The sequence below is a fragment of the Sinohyriopsis cumingii genome, chromosome 8 (assembly GCF_028554795.1).
Source record: "Sinohyriopsis cumingii isolate HCF-2022 chromosome 8, ASM2855479v2, whole genome shotgun sequence".
Classification (NCBI taxonomy): domain Eukaryota; kingdom Metazoa; phylum Mollusca; class Bivalvia; order Unionida; family Unionidae; genus Sinohyriopsis; species Sinohyriopsis cumingii.
The window spans coordinates 13,067,871-13,084,328 of record NC_142968.1 but is presented as its reverse complement, the minus strand read 5'-3'; the positions used below and the strand labels follow the sequence as shown (position 1 = coordinate 13,084,328).

General features: G+C 34.1%; 1 protein-coding gene across 4 annotated transcripts in view; it reads left to right on the top strand.

The window, feature by feature from the left end:
- Positions 1 to 10,731, top strand: part of LOC149792998 (CDC42 small effector protein 2-like) — a 100,609-nt gene extending 89,878 nt beyond the window's left edge. For all 4 annotated transcript variants that reach the window (XM_089966863.1, XM_089966865.1, XM_089966866.1 and 1 more), the window contains one exon: positions 1,932 to 10,731. The gene's annotated coding sequence lies outside the window, so the exon portion shown is untranslated. The remainder of the gene's footprint in view (positions 1 to 1,931) is intronic.
- Positions 10,732 to 16,458: the final 5,727 nt, after the last annotated feature.

The following is a 16,458-nucleotide window of genomic DNA, read 5'->3' as shown; positions in this document are numbered from 1 at the left end:
TCTTTACACAGTATAGATTGATTGAAACTTTGCAATAGCATGTGTTGGTAGAACATGAATTCACTTAGAACACAATCATGGTATGACTCCCAATATTTGACAGTACTTTAGCCAGTTTAAAAGCTTTAGTGTCAAAATAAACAATAGTTTGATTTTATTATTTGGCAAGATGTTTTGTATTCTTGATAAAAATGAATTAGCATTGCATCTTTGTATGAATAAAAATGTTAAAAGTTTCTATTTGTGAATATTCATTTCAGTTGTATGAGTATTCAGTTACTGCACTTCGATTTTGGCATATTTTTGGAAGGTGTTGGCTCTTTCAGAAAGCCAATAATTGTCAGTTTTCCTAATTATTACATATACATGTATTGACGATGATAATTGTGCCATTAAGGCATAGGCTTATGCACACACGATCTCATTTTAGGATGTGCACCTGTGATTTTCTTTAGTTAACAAACTCATCATGCTGTTGCACATTTTTTTATGTAGCATGGTGGCACATCGTGGAGATCTTGTTATATCAGAGTTTCACTTTATTTGTTTGCAAGTAATATTGGTTTTTTTAAATATTGATTTCACTCCAATAAGAACATTTCTTGTAAATACATGTTTAAGTTAATGAATTTATTTCAGAGAATTATTTGGAGAATTATTTATCAAAACTTTGCCAGATTTGAAATCTGTAAACCTTTGGAAAAAAGTTTTCTATTATTTGTGAAATAGAATTTGACAGTTGCTAGCATTTCCATGTTACAGTGCCTGAATAATTTTTTATTTATGTGTTATCACTTGTCCAATTCAACACAAATTAGTGACACAGTACACAATGTGTGAAGTGGTACATGTGTCAAGTGAAAGGAAACCATGTGGAATAATGTTTTTGATGATCTCCTAAATATACTGTAATTTATCCTGAAATTTATGTTGCTCTATGAGGAAAAAATAAACAAAGTACACCGTTATGAAGAGATATTTATTCACAGTTAATCTCAGCACGATTATAAATTGAGAATTCAACATTATAACCTGCCAACCCACCCACCCCCCTTTTGCCTTTACGTCAATCCCTTTATTGGTTTTGGCTTTTTATATAGGTCCCTTGATAACTCACGCCTCACTTACAGTGCGGTCGATGTTTTTGGACCCCAGTGTGCGCAAGTTATTGAGGGAGAGGTGTAGTTGGAAATAATCAAGTAATTAAGACTTAAGTGAGATTGTCCTTGTGTAAAGTTTATGATACTTTTTTTCAACCATGACATGAAAAACATCTATTATTCACTCTTAGCAAGCAAATATTTTTTTTATTTTTGCTCAAACTTATTGGCTAGCAAGATGTACTGCATAACAGATTAAAAAAGATTTCTTACCCTCGCTATGTGAGCAATTTACTGTTTATGTTCCGCAGTATTTTTGTGATCATTCCAAATAAATATTAACTACTATAATTCTCCTTCATAATTTGGAATGAAATAGCCTATTAAGAAAAAAAATCATGCCTTGTTGGATTTGAACTTGTGTCATGTTTAATGGAGGTGCCATATTAACCTTGCAACTATTAAAAGTAATCATCTGAGATACGGATCACTGCCATCTCACCTCTGTCTGCGGCTGTTCGAGTCTCGGATTCAGTCAATGTGGGTATGTGAGAAAGCTTGCCAGTAGCTTCTCGTGGGTCGGTGGTTCTTTCTGGGGTTTTCCCGGGTTCTTCCTCCACCATTAATACTGGCCGCCATGTATAGCCTATCATGTGCTGAAAAATGATGTTAAACCCAACAACAACAACCATTTGTGCTGAATGTATGGCTCAAAGGTCCATTGAGAGTTATTATTATTATTATTATTATTGGGATGGGGGTTGGTAATAGGCAAGTCATGAAAATAGCTTATTTGATTGATTGATTCATCCATTTATTTATTTATTCCAGGTGCTGATGGACCTCACTGGATCAGACTGTATATTTATGATGTACATAATTATAATGTTGATATCTGTTGAGCCAGTACAGATATGGACACTTGCCTCAGCTTTTGGAAACGTCTCATCTATAATCAGCAATGGAATTATTTATCATCACTTGTGTTGTTTCCATAGTCATCAGCATTCCCATTATCTTCAATATCCTCATCACTGCAATTAGCAAAAGACAGGTGTTACCATTTCCCCATGGACGATTTCATTACAAATTTTGCATGTGTATGTTTTGTTAAGTGATTGGCATTTGTTTTGTGCCTTACAAATGTTGATTTTAATTGTTATGCAAATGATACATTATTCATTCTGTTAAACATACTATATTGATGATTCCTAGGTGCTTCACAATTCAGGTTTGATTTTGTTCAAGTTTGATAAATCTGCACTAATTTTCACCTAGAATTAAGACCTGCTTGTATGTTCTATAATTGATCCTTGTCTCCTTCATTAAATTGTAGATAGGAGTCCATCTTTTTAACTTTTGTCACCATGCTTTATACATTATAGTTATCTTTCATCTGGTATTTATTTGAAGTAAAGATTCTGATGCTTGCCTTGACTTTAAATTCCTTGATGAATTCAATTTTAGTGCTCATGTTTAAACTTGTTGAATTGAGTAGTCATTAGCCACAACTGAGAGAAGCTTATATGACATCTTAATGATCTGTGATAGTGTCCGTAGATTTCAGAAGAACATATAAAAGTGTTCGTACATTTCAGTTGGTACGTATGTGCAAAAGTTTATGAATGATTCTGTGTCCCATAACATTGTACAGCATTGACAGAAGTATATAACATAATACTTGCACAGCTTCTGTATACCTGTCTGTCATATCTTGTTTAAGTTTTCCACATCCATCTTCTGTAAACACCTTTCCAGTTTAACCGTTATCTTATTTTATAAGGATTTCTCAGAGTGTGTGTGAGAGAGAGACATAAGGAAATTGGCCGCTACATTCTCAACACTTTGAGTATCAACCTGCAGCATGAACTCGGACCCAAAAAACATTGCAGTCATGTGACTGATATTATCATGAAAGGAGTTATATGACTGATTTTGGGCATGAAAGGAATCATGTGACTGATATTAGACATATAAGGCAAAAAACTCGAGGCAAAAAGTAGCATTATGAAGTTTAAAATTCAAACATAATTATGAATAAAATTACATGGTACAACATTTTGAGGATTTCAACTTGGGTATTTTGCTCAACAGCTTTTCAAAATAAAAAGACTTTTTTTTGTACTAATTATACTTTAAACATTGGTTTATTTGTGAATGGAACTAAAAAAGTGCTGCTAGGCATCTGGGTCAAAGGTCATATATTTCCGCTGTCTTGTGTAGTCCAACCTGATCGTGTCCCTGATATTTTACCTTATTTTTTATATATTACACGTCAAGTAGTTTCTGAAATCTCCACGTATGTAGATTTCCTTGGAACATACCATTTAGAAAGATTTTATTGATGTTGATTAGTTTCTCAAATTAGTACACAATCCTTTCTCTAGTCCATTAAATTTTATAAGCCCACCATACATTGGAGCTTATGACGTTATGAGGTTGCCTGTGCATCAGTCTGTTTACCATTTCATTTCTGCATAACGAATCAAGTTCCCCATCACATACCATCACCAAACCTCGTGATTAGCTTGTGTTTGGGATAAGAAAGAACCCTATAAATTTTGGGCTCATAAAGGTCAAGGTAACAAGGACTGAATAATGACATGTATACATTGACCAAACTTTTTAATGGTTTACTTTTGAGATGAGATTGATTTAGGGTCAAAAGGTTGATATCTCATCTGCTACTTTGACCAAACTTGGCGGATGGTTTGCATTTTAGACAAGACACCTATTCATTTTGAAGTCGGATTTTTAGAGATCAAGGTCAGGAAAAATGATTTCCACAAAACTATTTAAGTTATTCCTTGTTGATACTTTTTAGATGGCATGCAGTTGGAACCAGGATGGTACCTATTAATGTTTTGGTTAATAGGTCAAGGTCAGGGGTCTCCTAGAACGAGGCTGGTTTCCACTGTGTTTCTCAAGTCCTGTGCCACTAAACATGACAAAACTATGTGGATGGCTTGCATTTTGAGACAAGAATGGCACCAGTCAGTTTTGGAATCAATAGATCAAAGGTCAGCATCGTTGAGACTGAATGGGGACAAAATGGTTTCTTTAAAATAACCTGAGTTGTATGCCAGGTACTTTGATTAGAGTTTGTGTATATCTTGCCACCAATTCAATTTTGATTCAAAAAGTCAAGTGTCTGACCTAGGAAAGGCTTTTAGATAAAATAGTAATAATTATCACAGATGTATAAATTCAGATTTTCTCTTGCAGAAGAGGAACATTATATCTTAAATTAGACGGTTTCTTGTCAGTGTTGCTAAACACAAACACACTGTCCTGGGACATTGCAATCATGTGTCCCTGTTTAAATAATATTGTGTATATATGTTACTGTACTAACTTTAAACCTGCCAGTAGTGCTGATGGATTGAAATTTGATTTAAATAATTAAAGCTATAATTATGCTTAAAGCTTGTTTAAATAGTTTTATTGAAAAAGAAAGGAAGAAAATAAATTTTAAAAATTATTGCTGTTAAAGCCATCAAGAATTCAACTTTTCTTAAATGAACCACATCAGAACTTATGCATTCTATCAGTTTTATATGAACCACATCAGAACTAATATATAATGTCAGTTTTATATTGTATAATTATTCTATTTTATATGTTAACACTTTGAGAACAAAATCATGAAATGTCATCACAGTCGATTTTGAGTTTCTCAGGAATTCCCCATCATGCATTCAACTGCATAGCCCTCTGTGTTCTCTGTTGATGATAAAGTTAATGTAATTAAAATATTGTTAGTATTTAGCAGCTGTAGTCTCAGGAATGTTTTTCTAAAATTATGTTAACAAAAAACAAACAAATTGTGCTTTTGTTTCTTTTGCTCATCAAATTTATCAGAATGTGAGTATGTTAATGTGTGTATTGTACTGGTACATACTGGAATTATCAAATTCAAGGGCTAAGTTAGAAAATTTGCAGTATATGTTTGAAATTTAGGAAAGAAAATGATTTCATCCTTCATTTACTATTATTAATATTGAATTTAAAACTGTTTTGTCAAATTTGTTCTTGAAAATATTTGATTTTGAGATAGGTTTCCAAAATGTACTGTTCTCATATTTATTGATAAATGTATAAACAACTAGTTTGATTTTCTTGACATTTTAATTCTGAAATTCAGTCGTTGTTTACCTGAAGCAAAAATACCACCATGTTATTCAAGTCCAGCAACAAATTAATTATTGAGATAACTACAGAAATAAAGATTATTCTGTCATATTGATTCATAAATTAACAATAATGGCAGCATTTCATTGCTTAAAATAATGAACAGAGAAAAAGATTTCACATTGATCAAGTTTTAAAATAGTACATTATGACTTCCCAATGAAGATGTGTACTTAAACCATTCTTAAGCCCTCTAATTGAGGGATGGTCTAATTGGAGAGAACACATTTGCATTTTTTACCCAAATAAATAGTCTAGAGATGACCAATATGGTTATAATTCTGGGATTTTATAGGAAATGACAGAAAATGTACAAGATCTAATGTCCCTCTTATAATCAATAATACCCTTAAAATTCTGCTGTTGCTTTCCAGCAGTAATGGGTTCTTCATTTGTAGCTGCTTCTTTTAAAATGTTTCAGAAATATTTAAGTTTTCTGAGCAAATTTTTGAATATAACCTCTATACAGTTGGCTTCTAGATTTCAAAGTTCTGGGATTGTTATTATTAATTCCAAGAAAAGGTGTCACTATACTCTGTTTTTGAAAATAATAGTATCAATGCAGTTTTCATAGCATTGATGCAGAATGTTTTTAAGAGTCCAGTCATCGTTATCTTGATAGGAATGGGTACATGTATAAAGGTACCAAATGATTCATCATATTTCTGACATAGCATACCTAAAGTTTGATTGCTGTATTTTACTTACAATTTTAGAATTTATTTTTAATAAGTCAGGATTGCACTGATATCCTGTAAATCCCTATTCTTACATCATTTCGTTTCATTCCATCAACTATCATCCGACTATATAATGCAATGCATATTAGAACAATAAATCTGTTTGCAAGTTCGGATTTGCAGCAGAAGTCAGAAAAGTTTCCTTTTTTGGTAGATTTATTAATAATCATATTCATTGAAGGTCTCAGATACTTTGTGTTTAAATGAAATTACTTTTTTATTTTATTTGGTTGCCATTATGAAATTATGTAATCTATTGTGACCAATTACTGACCCAGCAATACTGTTTGTTGTTCACGGTGAATTTGTTGTTGTGGAACACCAGTTTTTGGACATTTTTGTCTTTGCGATAAACCATGCAGTAAGTGTAGCCATAATATGAAGTACAGATATTTCTGCAATTGTTTTGCAAACCCACCAGAAATAACGCCCTTAAAAATAAATGAATTCACAATATCTGACAACAACATCGCAGTCAGTTTATGTTACTGTTCCAATAAGCAGAGAAGATATGACAGAATAAATTTGAATATCATGATCAGAAAGACAATGTTCTGTTTGTTTTGAAATTAAAGTGTTTTGCAAATTTTCATGTTCTTTGTAAAATGGTGTAGAGCTGTGTGTGATATGATCATACACAATGATTTGTTAATCTAGTTATAAACCCTTGGTGTTTGCATATACACTAATCATTGGTGTTTACATGTACATTAATCATTGGTGTTTACATAGACATTAGTCATTGGTGTTTACATAGACATTAAACATTAATGTTCACGTGGACATTAATCATTGGTGTTTACATAGACATTAATCATTAATGTTTACGTGGACATTAATCATTGGTGTTTACATGGACATTAATCATTGGTGTTTACATGGACATTAATCATTGGTGTTTACATGGACATTAATCATTGGTCTTACATGCATATTAATCATTAATGTTTACATGGACATTAATCATTGATGTTTACAGAGACATTAGTCATTGGTGTTTACATGGACATTAATCATTAATGTTAACATGGACGTTAATCATTGGTGTTTACATGGACATTAATCATTGGTGTTTACATGGACATTAATCATTGGTGTTTACATGTACATTAATCATTGGTCTTACATGAAGATTAATCATTAATGTTCACATGGACATTAATGATTGGTGTTTACATAGACATTAATCATTGGTGTTTTCATAGACATGAATCAATAGTGTTTACACGGACATTTATCATTGATGTATGCATGGACATTAATCATTGGTGTTTATATAGACATTAATCATTGGTGTTTACATGGACATTATCATTTGTATAATTCAGTAACAGTCAATTTTATATAAGCTAAGTAGAGCTTAGTGTTTTTCTTGACTGACTTCCATTCCGGATCTACTGTTTGACTCATATTTGATACAAAAAGCAGCATTGACTGTGAACAAGCAGTGTAATGTCCAAAGTACTGAGATATTCAAATATGCTTCCAGGCTGTGGGATCATGGGATTTCTTAAGAAAATGATCTTTCATGCACCTTTTTAAAACCCAATAGAGGAAAAATAATGCAAATTTCCTGTTTATCCTGCAATTTGTTATACCCAAATAGAGATAGTTTTATGTTTGTTTAACCAAACATATTGCAAAAGTGGCGATACGGAAATAGCCAGCACCATGTAATTCTGGCCTTGCACAAAAACTGATACATTTGACACTACAATGATAATATGCTAACCAAAAGCCTTTGACATTCTATCACTGTAGTAAGAAAATGTCAGAATATCCATGAAAAAATATGGATTATATATCTGCGTAGGATTGGGCTTTTTTCTTCAGATAGTCTGACATTTTCTTACTACAGTGATAGGGTTTCAAAAACCTGTATGCTAACATCAGAAACAGTCAAAAAAAACCTGATGACTCAACAGATATAAGGGGGTCCAATAATGATCTTCAGTTTGCAATGGCTTCTTGAAATGGAGTGATAAAAAGCAGTGAATTAAATATTTGGTAAATCCAGCTGAACAAATGGAATTAGGTATGCATATACCATGTACATTTATTTTTAAACAAGTGATACATTAAATGCTTGTCTTAAATTAGTATACGTTATAATAATATTGTCACCCATCAGAGCCATTCAGCATCATTTACCCATGATTCCCCTTCCTGTTGGAGGTAGTTCCGAGGGACTTCCAACTCAAAAGAAAATATCTGGCAACTTCTCTAGACTGTGGATAGGCCCCATATGATAAATAATTTCTGTGTTTGATGTTGCATTATCAGACTGAGAAAAATAAGATTGTGTTTGGAGTAGTTATTTATACATTTTAAATCTGCAAGAAGTAAATTAATTATTCTGACATTGGGAGTCAGTAATGGTACATTTGTAATTAGACTATAGCATTTGTAAGCCATGGTAAGGAAGTGTTGTACTGTTAATGTTTTAATATTGTCATTGTGACAGGCATTGCATGTTCACAGTGAATTGTCATTCACTGTATTATTTTAGTATGAATCTCAAAAAAAGCTGTTAAACTAAGATACAGAAAGTTGAAATTTTAATGAAACAGAGTTTTACTAGGAGATACAGCTAGTAATGTGCAATACTTTTTGATAGTCTTTAGTCAGAAGATGAAACGCTCTCCTGGTCTTAGAACAGAAGTGCTTATGGGATAGCCTGTTATTTCTGGTCGATCATTTGTCATCCACCATCCCTCTGTCCATTAGCACAAGCATGTTGTTGCTACTTTTAAACTACTTGGAGGAATGCCATGAAACTTTGCATACACACACATCCTAAAGATTTTTTGGTCCTAAATGAAAATGGCGTTGATTAGCCATCCACTATAGCTACTGCAGCAGCGATGTTAAAAATCTTATTGCTTGTCCTTCTGAAAGGATGGTCATTTCAGCTTGAGGTTTTCACTAACAGGCTTCTTATCATGTCTACTTGATCTTTGTGAAAATGGTGCTAACCTGACCTCTAGTATAGATACCACTACAGCCATCTTGGGGGTCCTGAATTGCCGAGTGGTCTAAAGCGCTCTCTGTCACGGATCACTGCCATCTCATGTCTGTCTGCGTGGGTTTGAGTCTCAGATTCGGCCATTGTGGGTATGTGAGAAAGCTTGCCAGTAGCTTCTCATGGGTAGGTGAGTCTTTCCGGGGTTCTTCCTCCACCATTAATACTGGCTGCCATGTATAGCCTATCATGTGGATGAAACATGGCATTAAACCCCACAGCAACAACAACAACAGCCATCTTGAAAATCTTGTTAACACTACTTCAAAGAAATGAGGTCATATCAACATGGGGATTTTCATGAAAAGACCTTTTATGATGTCTGGTTGGTCCTAAATGAAACCAAAAGTCACATGAGCAATGGGGTTTTCACTTCAAGACTTATTAAGCTGTCTAGGTGGCCTTAAAAAGCTGATATATGGCCAGCGCAGTAGCCAGGTTAAAAATCTTAACACTACTCCTCTTAGATGAAAAGTCATATCGATATTTGCTTTTCACCAGAATACTTCTTATCATGTCCTGTACATATTGAATGAAAATGGTGCCGATCTGACATCCAGTATGGTCATCATGGCAGCCGTCTTGAAAATCTTGCTATTGCTACTCCTTCTAAATGGAAGAAATATGGTGCTGATCAGACCACCTTAATGAACATATTGAAAATCACACCGATCTCTTGAATGGATGGTCATATCTTCACCAGAACAAATGGTGTCTAGTTTGCCCTAATTAGTGATGACCAAACAGCCAGAATAGCTGCCTCGGTAGCAAAATTGAAAATCTTATTGCTTATTAATATCAGAGATGGTTTCAACACTCAGTAATTGAAAACAAATACTGTCTTATCTTTAGTTCCAGGAAATTCCTTCTTGAAAAGTAGATCGTCAATCCCTTCAAGGGACTCTTTTCTTTGTTACAGCAAACAATTTTAGAAGTACTTTTAACTGCAATGAAATTTGTATTTTTTTAAAAATTAAAGATGTGAAATGTTACATTAGAATGAGGGTCAAGATTTTACTTAAAGATGTGAAATGTTAGAAAAGGGTCATGATATTTATCCAGAATATTGACCAGTGCTTTTATCTTTGACAATATCACAGAGTTTATAAGTTAAAATCATTTAGGTTCTGTTCTGTGTGTGTATGCATGTATGTGTGTGTGTGTGTGTGTATATATATATATATATATATATATATATATATATATATATATATATACACACTGGCATGCCCTTAATATTGTACTTGAACCCTGTACATGCATATTCATTGTAACGGTGGAGTAAGGAATGTGTTTTTAGTTTAGGAACTGTGTATGATCTGGCTGCATATTTTCCTGTTTTTTTCTTCACCCTCAATTAAAAAACATATCTATTGAAGAAGTAAGATGGTAAATGAGAAACACGTGTATATTGCAAGAAGTTAGTTATTAAATTTGTTCTTAGTTCATGTTATTGCTATAAAACAGCCAGCTTTTATAATCTATTAAATAACTTGACCAAGTGTTGATATGCAAATTAATTAAAATCTCTGGCAAGAAATTGTCAGCAAATATCAAAATATGAACCGTACATGTATATTTCAGGAATTTTTTTATTATGTTTTGCTTCGATATTAAGACTTCCTTGATTTGTTTGATAAATGCTACTGTGCACATTTCATTAAAGCACTCTTCATTAGTTGGCATTTTTATGATCATTTTCTTGTCTGTAACATCCACATACACAGTACAAGTAAGCATGTGATTTTAAAAGTTTGCTAAATTTTCGATGCAAATTATTCATTACTTTTAAATATTTTAGATTTTGAAACCAACCTTTCGTATCTCACTGCAATCATTGTCATATCCATTTCCTTTGGAAGTGATAGACTTTCCTAATGACAATCCCGCAGCATGAGGTTAGAACCTGATATCCTTCCTGATGATCATGCCTTGCTTCATCCAGATGCATGCTGGGAGTGGAGTAGATGAATCCAGTTTCAAAAAGGATGAGCTGTACCCAAATGACTTCTCTTGCAAAATGGCTGCTTAGTGATGAAGCTAGTTGATAAGTAAGAAAGAGCTCACTCTTGCAACTCAAACTGATTCTGTTGTCCAAAAATAGAAGTGCGCAAAGGATCACAGTAATCAACAAGCATCTGAATCACCAAGACTAAAATGATGCAGGGTTAGGAAAATTTATCACACTGAACAGAAATGGAAACAACAGTGTTTGCATTAAGATTAGAAAGGGTGAAAATCTGAAAATCCTCAAGTATTTAATAGAAGAACAATTTGTGTTAGTATGCTTTGATTTAGTTTAAATAGAGGTACGAGTTTTAATGGTTCCTGTTGAAAACTATAGTGCTTATTAGAATGTTGTATAACTATCATAATTTCTTCAGAGTGAGGAGGTCTGACATGTTGGTTATGACAAGAAAGTCAAAAAAGGCATGACAAATTTGACCTTTGTTAACAAGAATGACCGAGACAGATTTGACTCTTGTTAACAGTAATGACAGTGTGGTAGATTTGACCTTTGTTAACAAGCATGACCAAGACAGATTTGACCTCTGATAAAAATAATGACCATGGAAATTGTCAAAATATTGTAAAAGTGATTTTCTCGAACCACAGAATTAGCTAGGTCATTATTACTATACAAATTAAATTGTGTGCATTGTTAACTTCAGAAATTTATCTTGGCATGAAGTTTAATGGACATTGTGATATTTACATTGATAACACTGGTACTGTACTCTCAGACATTTTTAAAAAGTTTTAGTTAGGCAATCAGTGCCGAGATTCTTAGATTTTAATTTTAGTACTGTGTTTGGGCTTCATTTTTTGTATTCATTGCACTTCGTTTCAAAGGCTCAATCAGAAAATCAGATATTTAGAATTCTATATTTCTTATGATACAAATAAAGTTAAACAAAATTGTTGCACACTGACGTTTTTTTCTAACAAGCATCACATATCAGGTAATGGGTTTGAAATGTTACATTTCCATTATTAATTTTTTAGCCCACCTGTCCTTATTGTGTCATCCTTCATCTGTCCACACCTGTCCTTATTGTGTCATCCTTTTTCTGTCCACAGCTGTCCTTATTGTGTCATCCTTCATCTGTCCACACCTGTCCTTATTGTGTCATCCTTCATCTGTCCACACCTGTCCTTATTGTGTCATCCTTCATCTGTCCACAGCTGCTGTTTTCAGCTCATCAAGAAATGCTGGCCCCATAAAGATGATACAGATAATGCCAATTTGCCACCAAATATGGCCACCATTACTAAAATTAGAAAACCTTTAAATGACTTCACTGATAGAAAGCATACTGGCATGAAGTGCTTTCATGTTTATACAAAATATATTTATCTGTCATAAATTATGGTGAATATTACTTATGATGAAAAAACCCAACTTTAAAAGACTTTACAAACTCCTGCAACAGAATTTAACAAATCATCCTGGCAGTGAGGGCTTTATGCAGATGGTGCTGCTCCACCATCGAATATCACCGTTATAACAAGAGAAAAACATTTAATGTCCTCTTGAAAACTATTCAACAGAATTGGATCAAACTTTATATAAAGCAGACTGGCATAAAAAACCTTTCAGATCTGTACAGCTGAGGACAATCCACCATCAAATGGGCAGCTGTTACTAAAAATAAAAATAACCTTTCAGAAGCAAAACTTGACCAAACTGGACAGAATCATTTTGGTATTAAGTGTTTTCAGATTCACACAAATGGTGCTAATTTGTCATCAGGTCTGATCACCATTACTAAAAACAATTCTTTTAATAAAAAGAATGATTTCTCAAAAACCAATGAACAAAATTTGACCAAATTTTACAGAACACATTCTGGCATGAAGTGCTTTTAGATTTATACAAATGTGGCAGATCTTCCATCAGATATGGCAGCTGTACTAAAACTAGAAAAACCTTTGATAATGTCATAACAACCACTTAACAGAATTTGACCAAGTTTTCGACAGAAAGTGTCCATGCTTGAAAGGCTTTCAGATTTGTACAAATACTGCTTTGCCATCAAATATCACTGCCATCAATAAGAAGACAAAAAACATTACCCAACTTAAGCTTTAAAAAAAATCTGAACAGGAGATACCTACTCTGACACGAAGCATTGTAGAGACCTTTACATATTGGACAAATTATGCTGATGATCAGTCAAGTATGCAGGAACTAATGAAACCCAAGTGTTAAGTAACTGATGCAGTCAACAGAAAGCAACCTAATGACCCAGATTTCTTGCCCAGCTGCCATCTTATTTGGCAGTCGGGCAGAGGTCTGTCAGGTGAATGTTGTAAGGTCAACTTGGACTTCTTGCTCTGTTCAGTACTGTAGCATAATTTTACTAATAATTGATTATGCGTTTATCAAGGCCTATTTTCCTCATTTATGTTAAATTTATTGTAAACACTGTTTCGAAATCAGGGATGTTTAATATTTATAGCTTCAGTTTTGACTAAGGATATTCAGTTTGTTATGTTTTGTTTTCAAGCTTCTGTCAGAAGATACAAAGACATAGTGTTACACCTCTGTGGTCTTACCTTTAAACTTGGTAACAGAAAGAGGTAAAACCAACAAGTTTTGTATAATTCTATAAATAATTTTATTCCCTTGCATAAAAAATTAAAATTTAAAAGGAACTGATAGTATTGTGAATTAAATCCCTAGTAATCACAATGTTCTATCACAAATCCAAAATAGAGTGTTTCAAATGAATTCCAATATTGAATTTGCTGATGTACCAATATTTTAAAATAGTTTGATGTACCAACAGTCTTGATGTATCATAATGATATAATCCAGAATGTTTTTAAACAAATTTAAGATCATCCCAAAATAATGTTTTAGTCCAGTCAATGAGCACTTTGAAATTTCAATGAATAATTTAAATAAATGATTTGAACTAAAATGATTCCACAGAAGGAAGGAATAATATGTTCAAAAACCTATTTTATATACATCCCCACTTGTCCTATGTTGCAGCAGCATTTCTGAATAGAAAAAAAAATATCATCATAATGGAAAATTACACCAAACTGTATACAACCTCAGACCATGAACTTAATGCATGCAAACATGATGACAAAAATTATAAACTTGAATTTCCAAAGGGAAACACCCAAATCCTGAACTAAAATCAAAGTAAACATAATTTTAAATAATTACATTAGTCAGGTAGGACCAATTCCTACCATCATTATGGACAAAGGTCAATCACAAAATACAAATTAAATATACATAACCACATCACTTTTTTCCCAGTAGAACGTCGGTCCTTTGAGCAACTCCAGCTTCCTTTCTTTCTGTCTAGTTTCTGTCAGACTAGTAGAATATCAGTCCTTTTGAGTGACTCACTTTTGTCTCAAACTCAAACTACCCTGAGGGCAGCATGATGGCATTTTCAATAGCCCAAATACCACCCCGCCTTTGTTATCTCTCATGACACTTTGTGATGTCAATCATTTTGTGGGTCACAGGATACAGCTTGGTGGGCCGCAAGACACCTGGTCTAGTTTTTGTCAGAAGATCTTGACATGTGTATCACTATTTGCAGCAACTGCTGGGCTGTGTAAAGAGTCTGTATTAATGTTTTTATTATACCCCTGCCTTTATAAAGTTGGATAAATACAGGATTCCTACTGCATGTTCATGTGTCTGTCCATCAATCAAACTATCTCATGGTTGCTACTAAAACGGGGGAAAAGGGACTGCTTATCAATCAGTATGACCTCTTTAACCCAAGCCAACATCATTATTGACACAGAATCATGGTTAGATAGCAGCATAAAATTAGCTGAAGTATTCCCAGCTACTTGAAGTATTCCCAGCTACTTGAAGTATTACAGCAAAAGATTGTCCAGAAGGATCCCTTCAGACTGACATATTTGTCCTAGTTTGTGACCAGTATGCTGTGAGCCAGACGAATGTAAGGCAGACTACAATTCTGAGCTAGTTGGGGCAACACCGTCCTGTATATTGGCATCTTCTACAAACCTTCATCTTTAAATAATCCAAACTACCTTAACCATATTTCTTCGTGCCTATCTAGAATCCCACATGGTGCAAACTGATAGTTTGGAGGAGACTTGATCCTAGTTGATATTAACCAGACAAAATGAGTGTCCACTGCCACAGGCAACAAACAATGCCCAATACTTTCAAATTCTATCATAAAAGATGCCACAGGCAATGAGTGTCCACTGCCACAGGCAACAAACAATGCCCAGTACTTTCAAATTCTATCATAAAAGATGCCTTCCTGGAACAGATTGTAGATATTCCAACATGGGTCACTAAAAGTTCCTCAAACATGCTTGATCGATTCTTCACAAATAGCAAGTCATTAATCAACAGATGTCATACCAGGAATTGCTAATCATGAAACAGTTTTTATACACTCCAGCCTACCACTGATGAAAGTGAAGATCCCCTTGTAAAGGTTTCCATTTTAGGAGAGAAGACTACTGCAAATGATAGATGGAACAGTTTTGAGAAGAAGATCAAATAGTTAAAGGACAAATTTATACTATCAGACCATCTCTGGAAATAACATTGACAAGCCTTGGATAGATACCGGTAGATGCCTTGGATAGACATATCCATTAAAACCCAATACTGAAGATGGAACAAACTGTTTACAAGACAAAATCAAGAGGAAAGGCCAGAGATAGGCAACTTTACCAAGAAGAAAACTTATGTGCTCAAGGCTTACCATGGCAGGACTACTGGAGATGTAAACCTGATAGATTTTCGAAGCACTTAATCCAACAAGCAGAAATAGTGTTTGAATTATATAAAGTACAATTAGAGAGACAACTGTGGTATTCTCCCCCCTCCAACCTTGGGAATCTATATTCAGAGGCATTTGACAGGGCCAACATGGGACCCCGAGTGGTCTAAAGCTCTCACCGTTACAGATCACTGCCATCTCACCTCTGCGTGGGATTGAGTCTCGGATTCGACCAATGTGGGTATGTGAGAAAGCTTGTCAGTAGCTTCTCATGGGTGAGTGGTTTTTTCTGGGTTCTTCCTCCACCATTTCTACTGACTGCCATGTATAGCTATCATATGCTGAAAAATGATGTTAAACCCTACAACAACAACAACAACAACAACAAGGCCAACATACTAAGTCAGCAACACCAGTCTATTTTACACATGACAAATCTGACTTATCTATCCCACATGGAAAACCAATCCCCTTAATGGCTAATATTCAAGTTATCACAGAAGGTGTATGGGGCCGACCAACCATTTAGTACGTACACATGGAGGGGGGAGGGGGTAACCCAAATGCATACGCTTGCATATGGGGGGGGTCTACTGATATTGTACATATGCATAGGAAACGGGTGGGTGGGTGATACCTCGATAATAATTTGTCTA